This window comes from Echiichthys vipera, assembly GCF_963691815.1.
Source record: "Echiichthys vipera genome assembly, chromosome: 20".
Lineage (NCBI taxonomy): Eukaryota > Metazoa > Chordata > Actinopteri > Perciformes > Trachinidae > Echiichthys > Echiichthys vipera.
The window spans coordinates 20,366,804-20,393,993 of NC_139845.1; the positions used below are offsets into that span (position 1 = coordinate 20,366,804).

Genomic DNA, 27,190 nt, shown 5'->3' on the forward strand with positions numbered 1-27,190 from the left:
TTTTAAAAATATAGCTTTTAATAAAGATTCTACATATCCAACCCACAACCTTTAAACATTTAAAAAATGAAGTATCTATCAACAGAATGTGAAGAAGTAACAGTTATGATGTCTATGTATTGTGTTGCAGAGATATCTCCTGAAAATAGTGTGCTAACCAGCTAGCCCTGGTCATCCTGTCTTGTAATGAGAGTAAAAAGACAGTTAGTATAGTATTTGACTTCTTGCATTGTAATGACATTAAACGTACAAGTACAGCCGAGATTTGTTTACTTCTGTCAAAAACACAGATTAGTCTATAAAAAGACACAATGTGACATCTTACATTTGCTTAACTTGAACATTAAGAGATTGAAATCACTTAAGTTGTACATTAATCCCCAGAAAAATGACTAATCGCTGCTTGTTCAAGAGCTGAAATAATCTATGACATTCTACGGTTGTGTGGGTGATGACTGTCAACGGTTAGATGCAAAGGCAAAGTGACGTGGCATTGTGCAACTGCCACAAAATAGTAGGAGGTCTGGATGGCTGCATACAGCGAGGCAACAAGTTTGCAACCCCTTTCAAGTTCAGTGAGGGTTCCATGTCCATGACCGAAACTTAAACCAAGTAGTTGACTACATTTAACCCAAGCTTCACAATAGCCAGAGAAAGGGAAGATGTGAAAGCAGTCTTATAAATATGAATGAATATGAATATCACAATATCAATTGTCATTGAATGACGGCATTACCAACAGACTGCAGAAGTTACTTTTATTTTGGTGAAGGTTGTGATATCACGTTCTATTCAGTGTCTGAATGTTTAATGATTGCTGCACTCAGCTGGTATAATGGGCACTGTGTGCTGCCAGACATAATGAGAGTAAAGGGTCTCAGGTACAAGTCTCTGGTTGAATGTTGGTTCTAGAACATTGTGTTGTCAAAACACATCAGCATTCAGCTCAGGGCCGATCAGTGCAGGCGTTGTCGGATCTGGCCTTGTCTTTTGTCACAGTGCTCTTCAGCCGCCACTTACATGTTCCTCATTGCCATAGCAACAGTGGCTTTCCCTACCTCGTCTTTCAGTGAAAGCCACGGCCCTGAAGATGTTGAATAATGATGATCTGCTGTGGGAATCAGTGAACGGAGCAGGCACAGTCTGATGAGTTTGTCATGCAAAATCAGAGCTTCACCATTCAACATGTTTGATTTAAATTCAGTCCACTTCTTCTATGATCAATAGCAAATGATTTTGAACCTTTTGTTGTGAAAATCATGACACATTTATCTCCCACTTGGCACAATGCAGTGTACAGTGCAGAACAACTCTAATTGCTAGTTTCAGACTGATGCTGTTGTCATTTTTACACCCAGCGCCCTTATTGTATAAGTAGCAAATGAACTTGAACCCATGTGTGTACCCATAGGTGTGTTGCTATTAAAATTAGGTGCGGTCAAGCTCATTGGTGGCACATTGGTATCTTCAGGCAGCGGAATGCGATTGTGCCACTGACCAACAAAGGTTCTGCTATTTAAAGGACACATTAGTCATAGAAAGATTTGGGATTCACAGACTGCAGTTATATCCACAGCCCCGTGGTTAACACATGGATCATTTATAAAAAATGATTTTTAGTGTATGGGTGAAATAATATATCATAAATGCAGAAAAATATAATCATATTCGCTAAAATGTGGTAAGAACAGAGAGCAGAGCTGTGCTAAAATCAACTTCATTGAATATTTCAGAAGCTAAACATTTACTTCTGTTTCCTCTTTCAAAACTAAAGATTTTAGTCGTGCTGCTCAAAAAAGTAGAGTTGGACATGCCCTAAATGCACTTGGGTCATGCAATTGCATGCACATAGACCTAGGCCCCTAAATAGGGGCCTATATCTTTGGGATGCAGAAACCTGTAGGTCACAATATCAGTGTTCACTGACATAACTCATGAATCCGACTATCCTCCACAGTAAAGATGTATATGCATTTACGTATCATTTTCTCTGACTTTTAAGTTAACTTCTCCTAACAACTGCTAACAAAGCTTCTGTGTGGAAATAAAGAACGGATAACTATACCAGTGTTACAATTCCTTACATGGATCATAGTTGTTGGTAACGTTCTCAGCCCACCTGACCTCCATACTGCACACATAGATAGATAGATAGATAGATAGATAGATAGATAGATAGATAGATAGATAGATAGATAGATAGATAGATAGATAGATTAATCAGGGATGACTAATTGAGAAAAAAGGTCTCTTTTACAACGGTGCCCTGCAATACGTAATCACTCCTTCCTTCCAGTCTCTCTACTTCACAGACACACTGCTTCCTGTTTGTAGTCCTGGCAACTGCATCTGAATCCTCATTTTGATTTAATTCATCCGTCTGACATTTCCTGCACCGTGAAGACTACTAAACTCCAGTCCACAAATTCATGAATCCAGACGGAAAATTGCATAAAATTGCACCCCCATTCCAGAACCATCAGCTTTGACCTTGAACCATTATGCAACACACCACACCCCATGGTTATTTAGTTATTTCTTTCTTTATCAGAGCCTGAACAATACCTTCTCCCCCACTCTTTTGGTAAATGGAAAACTGGGATCATTTATATCGGCAGCTCACATATGGATTTAATTTTAATAGTTCACCCATACCACAACTAGGGAGGAGAACTATTTACCCAGACTGCTCTGCTTTGGACCCTGCCAGCCCAGGGTTTTGTGTGTGAACCACTTCCACGCAACTTTTGGCTAAATTGAGCCCATGAAATCTGGAGCAGGAAGCTCGTCGGAACAAAAATACGAGCAAAGTGACAGATAAGAGCCTAATTTAGCAAGTTGTGATTGAAGGGAAGTCAGCAGGGGATGGTGAGAATGCGTTCAGTCTCTGTGTGTGGACTCTGTCACACACAAAGGGGGTATGTATTGTGGTTTGACTAGGCTTGTTTCTCTCTTTTATTCCTACTCTCCATATAATTGCATGTTTGTTTCTTTTAAATGACAATAATGTATTCATGTATTCAGGAAGTCTTGGGAGGGCTGAGCAATTGCCTGCCAACTAGGCTTTTAATCAACAGAAAAAAGCCCAGATACTGACATTGATTTTTATACTCTAATATGAAAGCATAACCCATGTAGACCGGATGCAGTGTTTCTGTGTATATACTTTAAGAATACCTGCATGTTTTGGATGATCTCATTGTTTTTAAGAAAGGTGAACAATGAAATGCTATCCGATGCACAGAAATACATATGAAGAAGCCAGAAGGGGGAAAAAAACAAATAAAAAATTTTTAAAAAATCTTGTGCACCTCCACGCAGAAAAAAATGACAGAAAATAAAGTTGAAAACATTGACAGACAGCAGACCTGAGCGAGGGAATTGACATAGAGGCAGACCACAACATTAGTGACAGTGAATTCAACCATGAATTAAAATATAATGTTGTTTTTACATAGCCGAGAGCAAGTTAGCAAGAAACGTAAATGTACAGGGCTAATAATGTAATTAAGCTGTGTTGCAAAGCCTGCCTGTCATTGTCTTATTTACATGTTACAAATATTTATGTAATTATGATCCTGAAGAAGGCAAGATATGCTGAAAAAGTCTAGACTTTATGTAAGAAGATTTAAGATATGTTGTTTCTAACGGCCTATTTAGCAGCAAGATGTAACTGCAGGTGAGCCTGTTCTTTCAGAGCTTCCATCTTTTCATGTTATGTGTGTTAACTGTTTCTTTTTCTTTTTTTTTTTGCTCTTTTGTAAACTTCATTGAAACACATTCACCTCTCTACTGCCGGTCCGTCCCCTATATGTTACCCTCTTAAATCCACAGAGACATGTTCCTATTACACATCTGCCCTTACTACAAGTCTGACTCAAAAGTCGAGGTTCCCGATTTTTAATTACAAGTGCACGCAGCATAGTTGTTTGTACAACTTCAACTTTGGTAATGAGCGTGCAACTTTCCTCTTGTTTCCTTTACATCTACATACCTGTCAGCATCACTAGAATAGGTATAGTTTTTCAGAAGTCTTCTAACCATTCTCTTGAATCTCTTTTCACGGATTAAACTAGTTTATCTGTTGATCACTTGATCAGTTGTTTAAGTGGGCTTTATATACATAATTCTCCAATGATAATGAGTCTTTTTTTTATGCCCCCACGTTGGCGAAAACCATGGCCTAAGGAATTATGTAGTTGGGTTTTCTGTCTGTCTGTCCCATTATATTAAAAAGGTTTCTCGGGAACCCCTGGAGGGATATTTTCTGATTTGGCAAAAATGTCCACTGTGAATTGATTAGAATTTGAAGGTCAAAGGTCAAGGTCACTGTGACCTCAAAAAAAATGTTTTCCGGCTATAACTCCAGAATCCCCACACCAATTATGCCATTTCACATGTGTAACAGGTCTAACAAGATAAAATGATGTATTGGGGACATTTTGTATCCAAAAGGTCAAAGGTCAACTTCACTTTGACATCATAATGTTTCCATCTATTATTCAACATCATAACTCAGTAAAAGAAGGGGAGACATTGGGTTGGAATGGTGACACGAAATTGAAAGTGCTGATTGTATAAATCTTCTGTGCTGCCGGGTTGAAGATGTGTGTGAAGCATCCATATCTCAACATAAAATAAATGTAATGCCATTTATAAAATGCCTTCAAAGCCCTTATGTAATCATCAGTAATGTTGATATAAATGACTAAGTGGGTAAAGGCAAATAATAGAACAGCTACAACAGTGTGGTAAATTCAGAAAAGTACATAACCTCCCTGTAATACAGTCTTAAAAACTAGGAAAAGACAACACTTAGCTCATATTGCAATATCCAAAGTCTAAGACGATATCTAGTCTCATACATAATATTTTTCTTTGTTTTCTTATAATAAGGGAGTCAAATTAGTGATAGATATGATTATGTGCAAAAAAAAAACAATCCCCTTGGATGTCTGATTTTAAGAAGCAGTCAATGTTGTATCAGCCTTGAATAAGACGCATTAGACACATGAAATACCTACACACAGATAGGTGCAAAAAAACACCTTTCGTGTCCGAAACAGCTCCTGATCCTGTTGTCAAACCGTGCTTCCTAAACTTAAGAGACAGCCAAGCCCGGAGCGCCTGGTGCCACACCGAATCAAACATGTCGCTGAAATATCAAGGCTGTTGAGTCAAATAAGGCTACTTGTCTTCCATTGGAGCTCTGTCTTTGTGATCCTCTTCTGTTTCAGATTATCATGTCAGACTGTCACATGTGTCCCAGCCTTGAAATGTGATTAATGTCACATTTATTCTCTGAGGATTTGGGAGTGGGATTTGAACATGGAATCAAAGGATTGCGTCTTTTATTGGGAATATGGGCAGTCAGTGCCCTCAATGAGAAATGTGTGCATGTAACAGCATCTTTTGGGCTATTAAGATTAGCCATAATTTACATGGCTGCAACTTCCTTTAGAGACTGGGGTGGCTTGCGAGCAAGGGATGGATGCTACTATTTAATTGTGATGTTTTAGAAAGAGAAGGGGTAAAGGCTGTTTTTAGTCAGTCCCACAAAAAATATGTTCATCATTTTTATGCAATTTATAGCAAATATATTTTCAGTTAAGTCAGTTTCTACAAGCTGCAAGTAGAGTTTTATTCGAAACTGAGGTCTGAAACACTATTCCTACAAAAGTATGGAGGCCCGAATCGGACAAAACTGAGTAAAATCCTGTTATGTCCTGGTGATACATTGGTGATACGCATTTATGTATGGAGCCTCACTGAACACATGAGCACAGTCATCACTAATATTTATATTGCTGCGTTGTAGATGTGCTCAAACAAACATCCGCTTTCATGAGTCAATGGCACGTCTGAGCTATAGGCAGAGCGCTGAAATATTGACGGGCAGATGAACAGATGAAAGGGAGAGGCAGTGAGACAGAGGCGTCTTGGTTATATTTAGTACCACAGTCTCCCTGGGATCTTCAAGGGGGAGTATTTTTGTCTGACTGGAGAAGTTGAATACAGCTTTTGTTTTATTTTGACTGATGTTAAGATAAGCGCTCACACGCCGTCTTCCTGCTGCTCACTTTCATTTTTGTCTTAAATTCTTTGTTTTCTGCCAGGCACGTATTTGGGGCAAATTTGACAAGCAACAGCTGAGGAATATTTTGAGTTTAATGATACAGGAAAATGACAGTGACAGGAAACTGATATTTATTAATTATTTGGTATTATTTTAGTAGCCCAACACATTCTTTACACAAGGGACCAGATCAGAACTAGATCGGAACTGATCTTAGTCTAGATAACCATTTTCTCCTAGCAGTGATAGAGATGGATTAATGTCTAAGTTAATAAGTGACACCTTGTTCTAAATAATCTTTGCTCTTGTAATAAATAATAACTGAGTGATAGATATGGCTTATACCAAATGTAAAAAAAAATCCTTGATATATATATATATATATATATATATATATATATATATATATATATATATATATATATATATATATATATATATATTATTGGCTAAATGTGTCCTCTTTGCCATAAACATTTGTTGCCTAATTTCCTGACTTAATCACCATTTATACGCAGTTACAAGCACCTCAACAATACTCCCTTTGTGCACAAAGTTCATTCTCCTTTTTCAGATCAGAATCAGATCAGAAATACTTTAATAATCCCAGGAGGAAATTATTTTTGTTACAAAACTCCAGATATGCAAACAACAGACTAAACATATATTTGAAAAAAAAAATTACATTTAAAATATAACTTTTACTCACTACCCTGATTTGGACGTCAGTTTCATTCAATGGATCGAGTAGTGACTGAACCAAAAAACAGCGATCGAGCAAGCCGCTCAATAACAGTTTTTTTCTTGGGTCCTTCTGTTGAATATGGACCTGGCTCCTGAAATTGTGCCATTTATCCATAAATTCACGTTACACAAACGGCAAATGTCCTTTACAGACATGTTGTTTACTTTCTGAGCTTTGCCTCGACGCTGTTAGCACGTCATACGCTTCATTGATCTGATTGGTTGATTTGGCCCGTATGTTGGTGATAGACAGATGGTTTATCCAATCAGCAACCAGTATTTTCTCCCCTTCCCAAAAGATCTCCAAACGAGAGTTCCCAGATGGATATGCTGAGCAAATGAGACTCAATCCATCTTAGTGTTTTGGTGCATCGACAAGAACTTTCTAAACAGACACTGCAAGCTCTTGATGGCAATGAACCTTGGTGCGTGTGATGTGTCACTAGAAGTCTTTAAGTCCAACAAGGGGATGACACAAACGGCCTAAATAAAATTACATTTTTTAGTGAAGTGTTTAAAAGTTTTGTATGTTATCATTTATTTTCAAAAATAGTAATGGTTGAATCTATACTGATCTGTATGGCTTTTCTACCTGTTCCTCACACTCACATGACCTCTGGATATTTGGAACAACACAATGTCAATCTTGTATTCTTGTTTTTGATTGATTAGGAAGGACGTCCTCCCTTTAAGCATCATTTGACATGTCTAGGCCAATAAGAGAGTAGCATGAAAATGTACATTCAATTGATATAAGAGCTCAGAATGGTTTGCGCTGGCTGAATCGAGGTGCTAAAGCTGCTAACTTGCAATGAAATTCTTTTTCGGCAAATACACTCATCAAATAAGCCATCCAGGCAATTTATTTGGTGTAACAACTAATAACGGAGAGATCCTGTAGAGTCTCTAACAGCTGAATGCGGCTAACACTTATTAGCATTGGGCAGAATGGTGAATGCACTTGTAATCCACTTGAATGGACTTTACTATGAGCTTGTACAGGGGCCAGTAGGTAAGTCTTTAAAACACTCTTTTAATAAACTCTGTGTTCACTAAATACGATGTTGGTGCTTTATCTTCTGTGTAGGGACTTTTATCATGCTACTGCAGAGAATTGCTGTTATTTTGAGCAGTATTAGTGGTTAAAAAAGACGTGTTAATGCATTCACCGTGCTGCCCAAGCTAATCAGTGTTAGTCGCATTACATTAATTACTGTTAGCATTAATAGTTGTTAGAATTTATTTAAATTGTCTCGATGGCTTATTTGATGAGTGTATTCGCCTAAAAAATGTACGCCGGAATTTCACTTTAAGTACTCCCCAACTCGTCCATTAACATTATTTCCTGAGTCAAAACTTCATCAAAGACTTATTTTGGACCCTATCCTTATGTTACAATATTTTGCAAGTATCATAATTTATTGCAAGTACTCAAATGTGGAAATTACTTAAAATGCCCATCTCTACCCAATATATCTTGTGATATTGTCACATATGAAGCATTCGAAAAACAAATTCATAGTAAAGTTATGAAATATAGGACCCCCTCTCCGCTGGATAAGATATAAACATTGAGTGAATGAGTCTCTATTGACTGGCTACTTATGCAACTGCACTGGTAAAATGTCGCTTTTAAAATGAAACCCTAAGCATATTGTTTGGGTATTAGTGACATTTCCACTTCTTGCATCAAAGCGTGCAAAATGACAAACAAGATTTTTAAATCTACTTCTCTCTTGATCCTTTTATTGTCTGTGTAAATGAAGGTGACAGTGGCTGGCTGGGATTCATCTATCTGCCCCCGCCCCACCCCCTCGAATGCTAACTTCACCAAGTTAAAGTTACAATGAATTATTCAAATTAGAACGCCTGGAAATTTTTGATACGCTATTTTTAGCCCTGGTATCTGGCTGGTTGCCAAAAGCTATGGGTTTTAGAAGGGTTTCCCGTTTGAGCTGGCTGTCATGTAATGAGGAAATATGTGAGTGAGCGGGGGAGAGAGTGACAGAGAGAAAGAGAGGAACAGCAAATCCTCCTGTAATGTGGAAATGCTGCTGTGTTTTTGTCCTTTCTTTGGTTAGGAGTCGGGGATCTGTGTTCGGCCACGCCCGATCCTCTGTTTTCGCAGCTAATTTAGAATCAACAACTGACAATTTCTTGAAACCCATCATTTTATTTGAGTGAGTGACAGCAAACCCCGCTCTTGTTTTGTCATCTGCCTATACTGCAACCTAAAAAAAAAATGTAATTATTTTATCATGTTCAGGGAATGGGAGAAAGTCGGTGAGAATGAGGGGAAACCCTCTTCCCTGCCAAGGAGCACACCTGTTGATTTTCCCCTCCGCTGCCTCCCAGTTTTCTTCCCCTTTACAATTCAACATCTTGAGCTGTTAAAGAAAGGAAAAGGTGCCGTTACCATGGTGGCAGCTGATCAAGGGGAAAGGTACAGCCCTACAGTATGTATGACAAAAACATGCTTTGGTTGGGGACTTCATCGCCAAGTAGGACAATTAATTACTAGCCTCCGATTCTTCACTGTCTCTGACGTTCCCTGGGACTCATCACTGTCCTCCCAGGCTCTCGCTTTATTTTCATCCCGCTTTATTTAATAAAAGAAATATCATCCAGCCTTATTACTATAGAATAAAGCTGAGATGGAAATCAATTACTTGGCGGTTTAATTATGTATGCACTACAATGGTCTTTAAATGAGCCATTCAGCTAACTACACAGCATAATGTTGATTTAACCACTGTTTAATTCTCAAAATGGGGAGCTCGATGTGACAGAACTTGCAAATACAGACATCATGTCTGTTTCCCAGCATGCACTGTATCCTCCTACAGGCTGGCTCAGTTATCACACAGCATGTCTTAGCACATACTGGATGTGTACAGTATATAGCTAATGGCCTGTAGTCATTAAAAGGTTCTGTAAGCCCACAGGACCTGTTTGTCCAACATTTCAAATCCACGCCGTGCACACAAGCTTTACTCAAACCCAAAGTTTCATTTCTAGACATTCATTATATACTGTATGTCAGCCTTTATGATGCGTGCAAGATATGATGAAACACTGAGAACTTTCTTTACTCTCTACCCGCCTCTTCAGTGAACTTCATTTGTATCATATGCATTCATTAGACTGGCCTGTTCAGAGGGAATTACAATGAGTGCAGCAGTAGATCATAAATAAACATCAGGACTTGTCAGCCACTTTTTCCTTCCACAACACTTAAAAGGTCAAAGAAGTGAGAAAGATTTTTGTCTGCCTGGAACACGTATAGCAAAAAAAGAGTTTTTATTGACTTCTTTATTGTGTTAATATCTACTTCTGCATTTCAGCAGGCTGAGTCAGTAAAAGAGCAAAAAGAGAATCAAAGACCATTTCCAGGTTCAGAGTGTTCCAGCCCAGCAAATCCTGCTGCATGGCCTTCTGGTAAATTGATGCCAGTGTTGGAGAAAATGTTATTGATCCTTAAGTGATTGACATCAAAGCTTTACGTTTACTCAGTGATGTGAAGCTTCTTGCCTCAGGGATTTAAACCTATTTATAAAGAGAGAGAGAGAGTGTGTGTGTGTGTGTGTGTGTGTGTGTGTGTGTGTGTGTGTGTGTGTGTGTGTGTGTGTGTGTGTGTGTGTGTGTGTGTGTGTGTGTGTGTGTGTGTGTGTGTGTGTGTGTTTCATCACCTCTCCTCCTTAGAGTCTAACTGTGAACGCACAGAACGGGCTGCATGTACACATGTGACCAACTGACCATGGTCTGTTTCTGTGTGTATGTGAGTGGAGGAGTGTACGATCAACACCAAGCATGTCGAAAAGAGTTTATTCCAGTCCTGCCTCCTAAAACTTACGTTCATATACCACTATTTTGTTTTAATACTTTATATTAATTGCCGGTTCCGGCGCTGTGTAAAGCGGCAGCCAGCAACAGTTGCTCCCTCTCCTTTCCGCACTTTTTTGCTATTTTATCTTATTTTACTGTCTTTTTATTAGTACTTTTTCCTGTAAGTCGCAGTGCTAACCTTAGCCAACTATGTTCGTGAACTTTCTTACGTGTTTTTTGTCCGTTTGTCTCATTCTTGGGACTATTTTTGCCGACCGCGTCTCCGTCTGGATGCAACAATGCGGCGGCTCCATTGTTTACACCCGTGAACAGCTGTTGTCGCTAACACCAACGGCGCTAATGCGGGAGAGGCCTGAAATCCCCAAAGAACTGAGGAGAAAGTACAGGGGATGTAAGGCTGGACGTAAAAAACGGGAAAAGAAGAGGAGATATAAACCATCTCTCCATTCCATCACCATGGGGAACGTGAGGTCGCTGGCTAATAATATGGACGAGCTGGCGGGCTTGGTGAAGACTCAGTGGATGTATCGTGTGAGCAGTGTGCTGTGTTTCACGGAGACGTGGCTCCACGAGGACATCCCGGACTCGAACGTAACTGTGGACGGCTTTCAGACTGTTCGGGCGGACAGGAGTCACCGTGAGAGTGGCAAGAGGAAAGGTGGGGGACTTGCTATTCTTATTAACAACAAGTGGTGTCATCCTGGACACGTGACTGTAAAGGAGCGTGTGTGTAGCCCGGACATTGAGCTGCTTGCCGTGAGTCTGCTGCCATACTACCTGCTGAGGGAGTTTTCACACGTGATCTGGTTGTTCTGGTTGTCTACATTCCTCCGACTGCAAAAGCGGCGCGCGCGAGTGACGTCATCCACACCGTCGTCGCGGGACTTCAGACACGGCACCCAGACGGATTCATTGCAATATCTGGGGACTTCAACCGCATCACTCTGGCTGCAACACTGCCCACTTTCAAGCAGTTTGTGGACTGTCCCACCAGGGAAAACAAGACACTGGACCTGCTGTATGCTAATGTTAAGGAGGCTTACAGCTCCACTGCCCTTCCTCCTCTTGGAAGATCAGATCACAACCTCATCCATCTGCAGCCCCTGTATAAGCCCCAAGTCCAGCGGCTTACTGTGACCACCAGGACTGTTAGGAGATGGTCACAGGAGACTGACGAAGCTTTACAGGGTTGCTTTGAACTCACAGACTGGGATTTGCTCTGTAATTCACATGGGGAGGACCTTGATGATCTCACGGACTGCATAACAGGGTACATCAATTTCTGTGTGGACAGCGTTGTTCCTACAGAGACTGTACTCTGTTTCCCAAATAACAAGCCGTGGGTCACCAGAGACATCAAGGTCCTGCTGAATGCGAAGAAGAGGGCCTTCAGAGAGGGGGACAGAGAGCAGATGAGGCAGGTCCAGAGGGAGCTGAAGGAGAGGATCCAACAGGGCAAAGACACCTACAGGAGGAAGCTGGAGCACAAACTCCAGCAGAACAACTTAAAGGACGTGTGGAGCGGCATGAGGAGCATCACTGGCTACAAACCATCTGGTAGCCAGACGGTAGGAGGGGGTACTGAACGTGCCAATGAGCTAAATCTGTTCTTCAACAGATTTGATGAAAGGGCTCTGGACCACCTCCCCACGGCTCCTCTACAACCACCCACCTCCAAACCTCCAGCCCTGCTGACACCTCCCCCTCAATTCCTTCCTGATTTTGCACTACCTGTCCCCTCCCCCCCGCCATCACCTCTCTCCACCCCCACCAACACACACAGCAGACAGACCTTCACTGCAGAGCAGGTGAGGAAGGAGCTGTGCAGACTCCGCCCAGGCAAGGCAGCGGGTCCCGACGGTGTCAGCCCGAGGGTCCTCAAAACATGGGCGATCCAGCTGTGTGGAGTCCTGCAGTACATCTACAACCTCAGCCTGAGTCTCGAGAAGGTCCCTGTGCTGTGGAAGACATCCTGCCTGGTACCATTACCAAAGAAGGTGCGTCCCAGCACCTCCGAAGACTACAGACCGGTGGCGCTGACGTCGCACCTGATGAAGTCCCTGGAGAGGCTGGTTCTTTCACTTCTTCGGCCCCTGGTCAGCTCATCACTGGACCCTCTACAGTTTGCCTACCAGCCGAGACTAGGAGTGGAGGATGCTATCATCTTCCTGCTCAACTGTGCCTGCGCCCACCTGGACAGAGCGGGGACCACAGTGAGAATCTTGTTCATGGACTTCTCAAGTGCGTTCAACACCATCCGGCCTGCTCTGCTGGGACGGAAGCTGACGGCGATGCAGGTGGACCCTCCCCTGGTTTCCTGGATTACGGATTACTTGACGGGTCGACCACAGTATGTCAGACTGCAGGACTGAGTGTCTGACACCGTGGTCTGCAGCACTGGAGCTCCACAGGGTACTGTTCTTTCCCCATTTCTGTTCACCCTGTACACCTCAGACTTTCAGTTCCTCTCTGAGTCCTGCCATCTGCAGAAGTTTGCTGACGATTCTGCAATTGTTGGCTGTGTCAGTGAGGGGAAGGAGGAGGAGTACATGGGCGTTGTGGACTCCTTTGTCGACTGGTGTGCAGCTAATCACCCGATTCTAAACGCCACCAAGACTAAGGAGCTAGTGGTGGATTTCCGCAGGAGTAAATCTGCCCCCACACCCATCTCCATCAACGGCGTGACTGTGGATGTTGTCCAGGATTACAAATATCTTGGAGTATACCTGGACAACAAACTGGACTTTTCCAAGAACACTGAGGCTGTTTACAAGAAGGGCCAGAGTCGTCTCTATTTCCTGAGGAGGCTCCGGTCATTCAATGTTTGTAACACCATGCTGAGGATGTTCTACCAGTCAGTGGTAGCCAGTGCCATCTTCTTTGCTGTTGTGTGCTGGGGCAGCAGACTGAGGGCAGCAGACGCAAAGAGGATCAGTAAGATCATCAGGAAGGCTGGCTCTGTCCTGGGGGTCAAACTGGACTCTTTGGTGGCGGTGTCTGAGAGGCGGATGCTGTCTAAACTGCACAGCATCCTGGACAATAACTCTCACCCTCTCCACCAGCTGCTGATCTCCAGCAGAAGCACATTCAGCCATAGACTCATTCTCCCCCGGTGTAATACTGAACGCCGGAGGAAGTCTTTTCTTCCGGCGGCCATCAAACTTTATAATTCATCTCCCCCCGGTCAGGTAAGGCACAGTGGAGACACTGTATCCTGAAAATGTCACTTTGTCACTTTATACCATCACTGCACCACTTTATTCAGTTGTACTGTAACTTACTTCAGTAAGTTGGGCGGCTGTGGCTTGGTGGCAGAGTGGGTCGTCCTCTGATCGAGAGATTGGTGGTTCGATCCCCATCTCCCCCCGTTCCACATGTCAAAGTGTCCTTGAGCAAGACACTGAACCCCAAATTGCTCCCCGTGCTGCGCATGGGTGTGTGAATGTGGTGAGAATGGTTAGATCAGATTAGATGGTATGTAGATGTCCACTGCCATCAGCGTGAATGTCTGTGTGAATGGGTGAATGTGACAAACACTGTGAAGCGCCTTGAGTAGTCAGATGACTAGAAAGGCGCTATATAAGTACAAGTCCATTTACCAAGTCCATTTAAGTTATGCTGCTATACTACACTGTCACTTTATACCACCACTACATCACTTTATTTATTTATTAATGGTTTACTGTAACTATCTGCTGATACACTTACTGTGCTTTAGGACATGCTGCTACACTCCACTGTGCCATACTGTCACTTGTTCTGTAGGACATGCTGCTACATTTTTCACATTTTTAATATTTTTAACACTTATAACTTATCACTCCTTCTCACTTATCTAGTTTGTACTTATTTTATTTCAATCTGCTGCTAAACTGCACGCTGCGTATTGTTGTATATTGTATATACCTACGCTTAACCACGATGTCTGTTGCACTCTGTCACACTTGGTTCATTGCTTGATTTATCTGATGTTAGCTTTATTTTGATTGATTTATGTTTATGCTTATTGTTACTCTGATCCTTTTCCGCCTTTGTATTGAAACTGTTGCAAAATAATTTCCCTCGGGATAAATAAAGCTTCTTGAATCTTGAATCTTGAATCTAATTGTTTTCAGATGAAGGTCATGTTACATTTTTTTTAGAGATAGTTCCTCTAAAAAGATTCTTAATTTGACATTTGGGGCCGTTATGCTCTTCCATTTACTCTACTATTAAAGTTAAGTAAAATAATAGCCTATAATTGAAATCTGAACAAAGACAAAAAAAAAAAAACACAAGCATTTACATGGAATGGACTTTTTGCTAGTTCCATTGCGATTACAGATCTCTTTTACAAAGGAGACCTGGCCAAGTCAGCAGCAATTCAGTTACAGTATAAAAAAAAAATCAGACAACAAATAATTAGCCAAATCAAAACAAACTTATATATTATCTTTTCTGTCGGCATAAAGGCATGAGATTTGCATTCCATGTGGCTTTGCCAATTGGTCACTTGACTACAAATATGCCATGATGTGCAATGCGCATTCATACTTGTACTACACACCTGAGAGCAGGGCTTCTAGCACTTGGTTAAGATTCAGGAAATATTTTGGTTATAGTTATTTCAGCTAACATTTAGTGTTAGAGACAAACTCTTAGCCTAGCATCCCCGGACTAATTCACAAATGCATATTTGCAGGGCTGTTGTACTGTGTTTCTTAAAGTCTTGCACTTGTGTTGTTCTCGTACTTTGTTGGTCCTGGCTGCTGATTAGGGATCAGTTATACAGAACATTGCCTAAATTCTATGCATTGATTAGTTTGATGTCAGAAGATCAATCTTGTTTATAGACCCATCCTAACTTCCTAATCACTATATTAGATATGGACAGATACTGTTGCCTGCGTATGATTTTTCAGTTTCCAAGGGGCGTGATCAGCAGTGCACACCAAAATGCCTCTGGATGCAATTATATAGACCGGCCACCAATAAGATCATTAAAACGTGACCTGCAACCAATCAGAGCAACAGAATGTGTGACGTAGTACTGACAACACATGAAAGTTTGGGTGGTGCGTGGTCCGTTTTGAAGCCGGGGAGGTCGCAAACTTTGATTTGTATTTGATCAGCACTGTCTAGTTTGACAATTTGATCTGGGTTTAGTGAGTCTGGTGCTTTGCACAGGGCACAGTCATTATCTTAAACCAGCCCCACATGAGATAAACCATTGTGATTGGACCGCCCAAAGCCTGGCCAGCTGGAAATCTTTCTAAATGGGAGGGGGGTCAGGCATATCTGACAGAGCAAATGAAACATGAGCTTGCAGATTCATCTGGTTCCCGGGGTAATAAACTCTGTTCACCCTCATAAAAGTCAAACTTGCTGCATGTCGGTCCATTACTTCGATCTCCATATAATTACTTTCCTCGGTACATAAAGAATGAAAACCTTACTTTGCTGTCACTGAACATTACCTCAGGACATAAATGGTATGCTCGAGATTACTGGGCTCCATATCTGCATGTGTTCATCCAAATATTGTAGATATTTTTTACTGATATGGAAACGGTGTTGATCAGCTGTTCGTCATACTTGGAAAGCTGAGCATGACAGTGTTAAGGTTAAAATGCTCAGCTAAAGTTAGCAAGGCTGGTTGGAATCTTTTTTTTTTCCAACTCCATCCAGACGCCATATCTGGTGGGAGCACAGGTTGCCAAAACTCATAATCAATCAGCTGTGGAGTCTATTTAACTTTTTTTTTACAAGCCCTGGTTCATTGGTCACCAGGCAGCATGAAGAGTGGGAGGGAGAGAGAACAGGGATTGATTCAAAAAGAGAGAGAGAGAAATGCTCCCATCATGAAGTAGGTGACCAGTGTCCCTCCCTGGTGTGCTGTCAGTAACGTGGGTTTAGCGGTAATGTGCAGGAAAGCAGGGGGCTCTCTATGAAGAGACACAACACTACTGAGTGACCGACACAGAGCAACAGACGGAGGGATGTCTACTGCCTGCAATCTCTGCTTCCAGCTGGAGCTGAGCTCTGTGTCTGTGGAAGAGAGAGACTCTACTGTGTGCATCCTTATCTCTGAACATTCACTTATGTTGTGTTCATTTTCTCTCTCCAAAAAAAAAAAGTGTCAACTGTCAGCTTTAGCAACATTGAGAAAGAAGTTCTTTACATAAAGAATGATTTTGTTGTTTCTTTCCCTTAAAAGACCTTATCTTGAAGTTTTAAACATGAAAATGTAATACTAACCTACAAGGATGCTCATAAGGAATATGTAATGCATTATGAATATAACATTAGTACCACTTTGTTATCAGGCAGCCTTTATAATATAGAGGCTTAATACATAAGGGCTACAAGTTGTAATGAATGGTTTAAACTTTGAACTGTCCCCTAATATAGACACATTATCACCTTATAAAGGTATTTTGTCATTTAAAGTGTTAGCCAACACTATTGCACATCCAGAACCCAGATAAACATATGCTGCATTCACATATTTTGATCTGACATTGACTATAGTACTTTTAGCTCTGTTTTGATCGACTAAGAAAAAGATCTGTCCCATTTGCTGCTAAATGTCCACCGGCTATTCGCTGACTGTGTCTGTCTGCTGTGTGCTCCTGAGCCGGCAGTGTGCAGTGGCTTTCTAGAGCTGCCTGCTGCTGTAAAACAGTGCTGATGAGAAAGACTAGACTGAACCAAAACAATACATTTGTTGGTATTACACGTATGCAGTCTTTGCAAACTGAACAGCAATGTACGTGAAGTTTAACACGTTTGCAGACTTCATGTGTGTACACTGAGGAAAGCCTTAAATCCAGAAAGAAATTATAACCGGGCAATCATGCAGAAACAGAAGGCAAACCACATACGAGCTCAAACCCCCAAACCCCACAGGTTTAATTATGTGTGCGTGTGTGTGCGTGTGTGTGTGTGTGCGTGTGTGCGTGTGTGTGTGTGAGATCCTTTTGGACTGTGTTAGCACCTCCGGGGTCTCCTTAGTTTGATGATGTCACGGTGGCTTACAGAGAACCGACGCACAGTGATCTCAGGCCAGGATCGGAGCACACAGCCTCCACTCATGGTGTCAAACAGATGGTGGCAGTCTGAAAGGAAATGAGAGCACAGAGCGCCCTGATTGGCACAGCCAGCAGGGCGGTTTCTGAATGGTGGGCTGCCTGGTTGTGTGTGTGTACAGATGAAAAGATGTGTGGAAAAAATGTGTGACCCATGACTGTCGTTATGTTTTTAGCTTTCTGAGTGCTGGAGCTACCAGGATTTACCACAGGATATTTAAAATCCTGGTTGGGTTCAAATTAAGATTCACTTTGGCAAATATTAGACACAAGATGACAAATCCCTTTCTGGCTTGGCAGCTTATTCTCCTTAGTATAATAAACACAATTCATCCAGGAACCACCTCAGGAAATGCTTCGAGACACTTTATTGCCAGACATAGATGCATCATCTCCAAAAGATGCAAACCCCCTCCAAGTGGAACAACGACAGTTAGCGTCCTCTAGAGTTATACTCTACGACAGGGGCATCCAATCCTGATCCTGGAGGGACACTGCCCTGCATGTTTTAGGTTTCATCCTGCTCCAACACACCTGAGACTAACTATTCTCAAACCTGTGACAGGCTTCAGCTGCTTGATAACGAGCTCACCATTGGAATCAGGTGTGTTAGAGCATGGAGAAACCTAAAACATGCAAGGTTAGGGTAACAGCCCATGTAGATGAGCAAAGCCTTTGTGTGGCTCATAGTCCATCCATGTTTTTTGTGTTTATGCTTGGTTGACCAGTGGTTCATAACCCTTTTCCTTAAACAGGACCTTTTATGCTTTTCTATCTTTTCTGACCTAGAAATGTATTTATAATGTTATATAGTCATGTCAAACAATAACAAAGTGTTAAATAATGAAGTCCTTGCATTTAGATGTGAGCCCTGGCGACCGTCTGGGTTGGCTGTGCTCAGCTCTGAACATTAGGGTGTCGGTCACTTTTCGGAATTTCCTGAATTTGAAGAATCCTGACTTCCCTACTGGTCATGCTGCTACACACAGGCTCCAACTGTAAGTTGTAAGTTCGGCCACTTTTATCCTTTTTTGTGTTTATTTTGGAAGTTAACCTTTTACAGCTAATGTTAGCATGTTGCGCAGCTAACGTGCCAAGCTTCCATATAGACGGTGTTCAGCTGCTGAGGTAACTGATTCCATATATAGTAAGGGTGCAGCATAAAGACATATTTTTTGATATTTCAAATTATAGTCAGTGCATAAAAATAACAGTACAGAACACCTGATATACTGTACATTTAACCCAGATAGCAGCCTGGGCACTAGAAAAAAATGTTGCTGTTGTTAGTGTTGTACATTTCTACAAACCACAGAAACGTTAAAAAAACGTTATACATTTTTTTTTTCCTTCCTGATACTGATTGAGGTACCTGAAGTTGACTATTGGCTTATACCGAGAACTGATCCAATACCAGTACGTTAAAAATAGTCTTATATTTAGGATCTGTACACTACTTACCCTGTATGGATGTGATATGATTGCTATAATTGTTGTATGGCCTGGATCTAGTTAAACCTTTAAAACATGACCAAATGAACACAGAGAATGAATGCCATAGAACTTTATATTAGTATCTAGCTTCAGTCGTAACTGAACAAGAACATAAATAAGCTGCTGCAAAGTATATATTTTTTCTTTGCTAAATTACATGGTATCGGATCGGTGCATAGTCTCATACTCTACGATACTAATACCAGCATTTTAGCCAGTATCTGGGGAAATTCAGATACTGGTATCTGTATTGGAACTACTCTAGTTGATACAACATATTTTTGGCACCCTCTAATGTCTGTGTGACACTTACCAGGTTTTCAACTTAAAGCAAGTGCCCTGAAAGTCAAGTGACGTAGCATAACAAGCCTCAAACTCCATTTAAGGAGGAAGTTATGGTGGATCGTTGTGTCAGGGAGTAGACACTTGACAATGGTCTGTGTAAGTGAAACTTAACTACAATAATAATAATAAGAAGAAGAAGAATAATACATTTTATTTGTAAAGAACCTTTCATTGTTAGAAGCAATCCCAAAGCGCTACATTACATAGCATACACACTTATTCTAATGCACACTACAATCTTTTACTAAACCTAATTAAAGTTCATAATTTTTGAGTGAATTCACATCAACCAAGTGTTTAAATCCTCGACCATGACGTAACAAAAAGTGTTGACATGCGACGAGTAGTAAATGAAAACAGCTCAAATGGGTTACAAAAAGTGAATGCATAACTGCAGGAAGTTTGTGTAAAACGAGTGATTTGGATGAATTTTGAGATTTTTTTCAAGTGAATATCGCACCAAAGATGAGTAATTTATAGGAACTTTTAATTGAATTATCTGTATTATTATTATTATTATTATTATTATTATCATTTTAATTTTAACCAATCATACATCATTCTCCCTCATGCTAGTTCTTCTGTTAGCACTTTTCCAACCCGTTCTCAGCTATTTTGTCAGAAACCTTTTGCGTCACGTGTCAACGGACTGGTAAGCCCAGCAAGTCAACCTGGACATACAAAAAATGCAGGTTTAAGGCACTTGTGCATTGTCTTCACTTTTCAGATCCGGAAGCTACGTCCATCTGTGTTATACAGTCTATGCTTACACCCCTTAATATCAACAAGGCCTCATGATTCCCCAGGAAACTTTGGTTGACCCCCGGATGGTAACCACTACTACTACTACATTAATAAGAGATGCGTCAGGATTTGTCTGATTGAGCTCAGCACGTGACACTGATTGGATCACATTGAATGTTTCCCTTGCAGTGATTATTAATAGCAGCACATTGCAAACTCAATGTAGACACAAACAGCTTAGTCAGTGACAGTCAAGTGAGAGTGTGAGATGAAACAGTCAGTGCAATACTGCCGCTCAGACACCAGGCTGAAGGTAGATTGATTTGTAGTTTGTTTCATCTTAATTAATGAAATGAATTGCATAGTCTGCCGTAGATAATAAAGCATACATGAACAGCCCAGAGGCTGCAGATTAGACACATTCCATTCATCATTGATTGTTGACAGGCCTGTTCGTCAACTGTAACCTGCAGACCACCCAGTTTTTCTTTTCCAGCAGCGTGCTAATGTGACGACCATGCCAGTGTATCAGTTACTGTTTACAACCCAAGGCTGTATAGCTCGAGTTTCAGCATCTCCAGGCCGATTGGCTGATGTAATCCACCAGTGGAACATGTGATCAGGCTGTTAGAGCTGGCATTTTCCTCCTTTCTCTTCTTGTGGCCATAGACAGGCACAGTTCCAGGGAGTGGCAGAGGCGTCTTGTGAAAAATGATGTGATTATGAGGAAGATCTCCCTGCTTCGGGACTGTGACAGCCATCACATCCCATCAGTGTTTGGGGTGGGGATAGGGCTGATGGCTGTATCTGTTAAGTCCTAATAAATCTCTCAGTTTGTACAGTACATGTAAAATAAATATATGCAGAGCCAAGCTTTTGAAGAATATGGTTGGCATTTATCATTATGCCCAGTTTTTCCTCAATAGCAAGGCCTAATGCAGGGTAGTTGTGATTGTAACGTGTGTAAGGAAAGATGTTTATGATCAATTCTTTCCTGGAGGAGAGGTCCAGCTCTTTCTGTGGGTGTTGAGTGACTGATCGGAGTCTGAGCTTAATGTGATGCAGCACTGATATGAGAACAACTGAGGCACAATGAAATCTGGAACTGAAAAACAAATGGAAGGTTTTATGTTTACTGTGAATAATGTTGCCACTTATAGCTTATAGCAAATAAGAATGAACAACGGCAAGTTGTTTCTTGTAAGAGAAGACAAAGATCCATGATTTTGTAGTCACACTCAAAGTATAATGTCTTGCTCTTTGCCTGTAGAGACTGATTTATGTGGGGATCAAACCTGTTCTATCAATTCCTTTCATCAATGCTGGCACGCTTTTACACGCGAATGCCACTGCTTCCCAATAGAGCAACATGTCCCTTACAGAGGGTAAATATAGGAATGCCAAACCCAACTTTAAAAACAACTAACCAAACGGTAATAAAACAAACTGTTGACTGCTCAAACTTTTTGCACTGTTTGCAGATATGGCCTGCAATTTTTCAGTTCCATAAGGAAAGGAAGTTGTCGACATCAGTTTCAGTCCAATGGTTTGGAGAAATCTGGCCAAGGAGCTTGATCGGTACCAACGTTAGGCCTCCTGAAAATGTTGTTTGATATTAAGGAGTTAGAATCTGGATGATTATGGTTATAATTTTGCCTGTTCTTTCACAATAACCAATGACAGAGAGTCCCGGAGCAGCTGATGATGTTGCCAAGTAATGCTAACCATTGTAGCTTCAATGTTTAATGGCTAGCATACTACTATTGACAGATAGTAAAACTGATATTTCAAATCTCCCCTCTAGATCTCTCTGAAGAACAGACAACCCATGTTGACCGTGTCTCCCCAACCATTTTTTCACCCAGACTCGTTCAGTCTTCGGCTTTTCTTTATTCGTTATCATTAATGAACAGCAAGTTGTCGCCCAGCGTCTCCATGTTGTTAACATGTGTAAAGGTGGCTCTTCACGGCCACATGTTGAGAGTCAGACGCGAAGGTTGCAAGGTTGGCCACAGCCACCTTGCCCATTATCAGCTCCGCCAATGAGTGAGAAACTCTCAAAGCAAAAAGCCTTGTGATAGAAAATGGCTGAAAAATGGGGCGAGTCCTCTGGCTAAATTAAATCTGCAGTGTTCAGAGATGGACTGCCTGTGGTAGATCCGCTCTGTGCTGCCTTCAAAGAGGGGACGTATTTATCATACAGAGTGTGTGTGCTGGAAATCAGAATGTCGAGAAGCATGTGCCTGTTGCAATCACATGGTAGAGTAGCGCCTTTGCATTTTTAATGTCCATCATAAATAATCTTGTGAGGCTGTGTGTGCATGTGAAAAACCGAGGTGTATCAGTGTGTGTGCCCCTGCATGTTAGTGTAATGTGTATGAATGTGAGTTTGGTGTCTGGCTTTAGTGTTACGTGATTCAGCTGTTACAGATCTATGTGCAAGGGGGAGATGATATATCCTCGCTCTGCTGACGGGAACGCAACAAAATGACAGCCCAGCACGAGACGACAGTTGTCATTAGTTGGCGCAGCATCCGAACAGCCAACGGAAAACAGATCAGGTTGTCCTGCTGCCTGTTTGAGCCCATGATAAGAGGCAGTCAGAGGTAAAGACAAAAAAGAAAAAAGAGAGGGGTGAGATGAGGAGAAAGTGCTGAACTGCTGCATTAAGAGTTTGCATGTTTAAAGTTAAAATCCACCCTAAAACAGCTTTAAGACTTTAATCCAGAGATATTCAACAGGGGGTCTTTGAAGATTTCAACAACGTTTTCTTCTGTAGGATTCAAAAATGAACAGGAAGTGTAGAGGCCACAGCTTTGAATGACTTCAGCACATCTGCACCCACAGGACATCACTAGTTTCTCACACTGCTCTGGTTTTATCTGTGTCCTCTTCCACAGTTCAGTAACTGTAGTGGGTTTCTTAGATATTACTTTGTTGCCAAGGTTTTTCCAGAGGTTCTCTAGGGGTTTAGATCTGGACTCTGGCCATTTCATTGTTTCAATATTCTTAGCTTCAAAGAATTGCTTAACCTGTTTTACAGTGTGACAGGGGGCACTGTCTTGCATGAAAATTGCAGCTGATTGGGAAACAATTGCATTTGTGGAGGTGTTGCATGTTGCTGAAGCAGGTTCACATAAACATTTGCATTCACCTGCCATGTAGCTGTACAAGAGGCCCAACTCCTGCTGCAGAAAACATCCCCAAACTATGACATGACATTGCTAAAGTTTAATTTATTTGTGTCTGATGGGAAACATTATGTTCAGCGTCGGACTGGGGTAAGACTGAACCCAGTATCTGAAGAAGTCATTAAAATTTGGTTAAATGTGGAGGAGGAAGTGTCAGTGTCCAGAGATAATCTTCATAGAGAATCTCTTGGTGAAAGAGTAATGTTTTTTTTAAGTACCTGGTTATTTAAAAAAAACAAAAAACATGCTAGTACAGCAGTGGTATAGCCACAGCTGATATTCTATCAAATTATGAACCGTGAAAATAACAGTATTTCAGTATAAATCAATTATTTATCATTTGTTTTCTAATTTTTATCTCTGATATATATATATATTATAATATACTGTAGGAAGAGAGTGCATGCTAACGGCACTAGAGTGAATGCACGCAGTTCAAGAGCACGGTGACCCGAATAGTGGCAATGATATTTTAAGAGTGTGTAAGTCATGCGATCCAAAAACAAGGCAGGGTGTGAAACGTCTTCTTCAAGGCTCAGTAGGATGAGCACACCAGTGGATGGATTGTGGGAGGAAGGTGGAGAAGGCGCATAGTAGGCTGCATGTTTGGAAATCTGCTCCGTCTAGCTGTCGGAGAAAGCTGTGGATGTTTGCACATTCAGCCTGAGCTTCTACAATGGCAGCGGAAAAGCTGGATGTGAGCTCTGCATCTGACAGGTGGTTCGATAAACACTTTGCAGAAGAATACCAAAACAAAACAAGACAAAAAATGTGTGTGACTCATCATTTAATACTGTTAGCATACAGACTCCGCTGTAGTGTATCAACATGCTTTAATTTTGCTAAATACAGAGCAAAGTTACCTCAGTTATATTTCAACAACTCAATATTGTACTTAATATTCAGAGCATTAATATAGCAGCAAGCAAATATAATATGTAAAGAAATAATGTAGGGATGGCTTCCTGAGCAGAAAAGGAAGTCACTTCCTCTGTGTGTGTGTGGTAATCTGACTTACTCTGGTGCTTTTTTTGATAGACGGTCCGACCACACATGCATGTTAATGCATGTGACCGTGAAAAAACATTGGTGTTTCACATATTGAGGAAAGGTCTGTGATTATGAGTATGTGAGTATTTTAACCTTCTATTAATAACAGACAGGGCTTCATATGTATGCATTCTGGACTTAAGGATGTTTTATTAGTCTTACTGTATTGTCTTGGTTCTAACATATTTGTTCTTAGTATGCATGAAATGATTACTGTTCTAATGATGAACTTCTTTTTTTTTAGCTATTTATTTTTGATATATTATTTTCCATGCAGTGTTTATTTGTAGAATTGGTTGGGGCCTTTTTGTGTGGAGTTTGCATGTTTTCTCCGGGTTCTCCGTCTTCCTCCCACAGTCCACAGACATGCAGGTATTAGGTTAATTGATGACTCTAAATTGCCCATAAGTGTGAATGAGAGTGGTTGTCTCTGTTTGTCTCTATGTGCCTGGGGATAGACTGGTGTCCTATCCAGGGTGTACCTGGATAACCAGTATGTGCCGGGGTGTACGCCCAATGGCTACATTTCTCATTGATGGGTAAGCCAACTTTCCTGTTTACTTAGCTGTAACGGTAACTGTCAGTCAAACTCCTCTGCAATACTTGATTTTATGATTCGATTTGCCAGAGGGGATGGGTTCAAACAGACTCAAACAGACTCCGGTCTCCTGTAGGCTACTGGATTGGGTCTAGACCAGGCAACCCGACTGGTGGAATTATTGTTTGTTGTCTACGATCTTGAGACACTAGATGGTGGTGTTCTGCTCATTCTCCATTTTCAACCTTTAAATATTCTTTAATAAAGTTTAAAGATTCACTTTCCACCATATCAGAAATCGACCCTGATAAAGTCATTATCTGTATCAGTCTCAAAAGTCCCATATCAGTTAGGCCATAGTTTTTAGTACCACTGAGCTCACTGCCACTCTCATGTCCACAACCTTTGCTTTCCCTCATTGCCAATAACATTTTAATAAATCAAATATTCCATGATGTCACCTTGTCTCCTCCCTACTACCTCACTTAAAGCTACTGAGTGTTCTGTGTCCTGATAAAAAGGCCTTATTTCTCTGCATTCCCTGATGTTGGCAGTAAATATGAACGAAGGGAATTCCAAATAGCACCCAAGAGGACTATTTAGATGTCCCTGTCTCTGACTGATTTTACCTTGCTACACAGACACAAGGGGGGCGACTGAGAAAAGATGGCTTTCATATTGAGCCGAGTTAACATTGTTACCCCTGTGTTTTGTTCTGTATTGAAACACAAACAATTATCACAGGCTGGATTGGAGACGGACAATATGCCCGAAATCTTCTATCCCAACAGCTCATTACATTTCCCAATAACGTTGTATATAATGATACGAGCATGTTTTCTGGTAATTTCATAAATACAGTAGTCTATATGAAATAACCACATGGTAAAGCCTATTTTTGTATGTGAGTTAAATACTTGACAAATGAAAAGTACTGAACATTTTCTCATTTTATTAAGAACTGCAAAATGATTTAACAGTGAAATGATTTACAGCCTTACTGACTATATTTACAGGCATACAGCAAGTTATTTTTATCAACAAGTTCGTATATCTTGTAAAAAGTTATGCACAAAAAATGTATATGATATCTTATGAAATATAATGTTCTATTTAAAGTCATGAAACAAGTTCATACTGTATCTTTTGAAATATGATTTAATACTATTTACCGCCATTAAGTTTAAGTGAAGGTGACGTTTCAGGCATCAAATAAACCATTTTGTGACAGGTTAAGTTTAGGCAACAAAAGAGTCATGGTTAGGGTTAGGCATCAGAATGACTTGGTTAAGATTAGAAAAAAGGTTGTTGTTTGCCATAGTACATCCAGGACACAGACCCTGGTCCCCTGGGTCAAAGTCCTGTTTTAGGACCAATACCCTGACCTCCCCTAGTGGACTTATACTACATCCCCCAATTTCCATCTTTGCTCTGGACGTATTTTCTAATAATAAATACATGAATTACAGTACATTACTTTTCATAGTTATATTTAAAATCAGTGAATGAGGACAGCCCGCATACAATCACAAATAATGTGATGTAAAAATAAAACCGTAATCTTCAAATGATATTCCAAGTTTTCTGAAAAATTTGAGTTAGTATGTGCTAGTTATTATAAATTTAGATGATGTCCGATCAAGGGTGCTGAAGGTAGGGGGGGTAGAAAGTAGGGAAGAGGTATTTGTCCCACTACTTTAAGCCCCTTGCCCGGTTTGGCGTCACAGCTGGTATGATCCCATCACAAGATGGTCTCTAGTTATTTTCTTGTTTCTATTCAGAGTCTTGAAGAAGTAAGACTAAACTTAAAGTAGAGGCAGTAGTAATAAAAGAGAAAAAGCAATGATTTGGATTTATCTTGTGATCGCTTGTTGAAGTCCCAACGCCCAAGCTGTTGAATGCAAATGATTCAAAGCTCATAAAACCAGTCTGCCCCTTTGGGACAGGGATAGCTGTGACATTGAGATGATCCCATCTCAAAATGGTCTCTAGTGATTTTTTGGGGTCAGTTTCAAAATAGTATTGAGCTTTTCAACTGTTAGTGCTCCGAATTTTCGTCAGACACATTCTGCAAATGAAATAATTCCTAAGAAGT

At 40.9% G+C, this 27,190-nt stretch overlaps 1 protein-coding gene across 1 annotated transcript in view; it reads left to right on the top strand.

Annotated features, from left to right (window-relative positions):
• Positions 1–27,190, top strand: part of kcnc2 (potassium voltage-gated channel, Shaw-related subfamily, member 2) — a 112,037-nt gene that overhangs the window by 62,352 nt on the left and 22,495 nt on the right. The window lies entirely within an intron of this gene.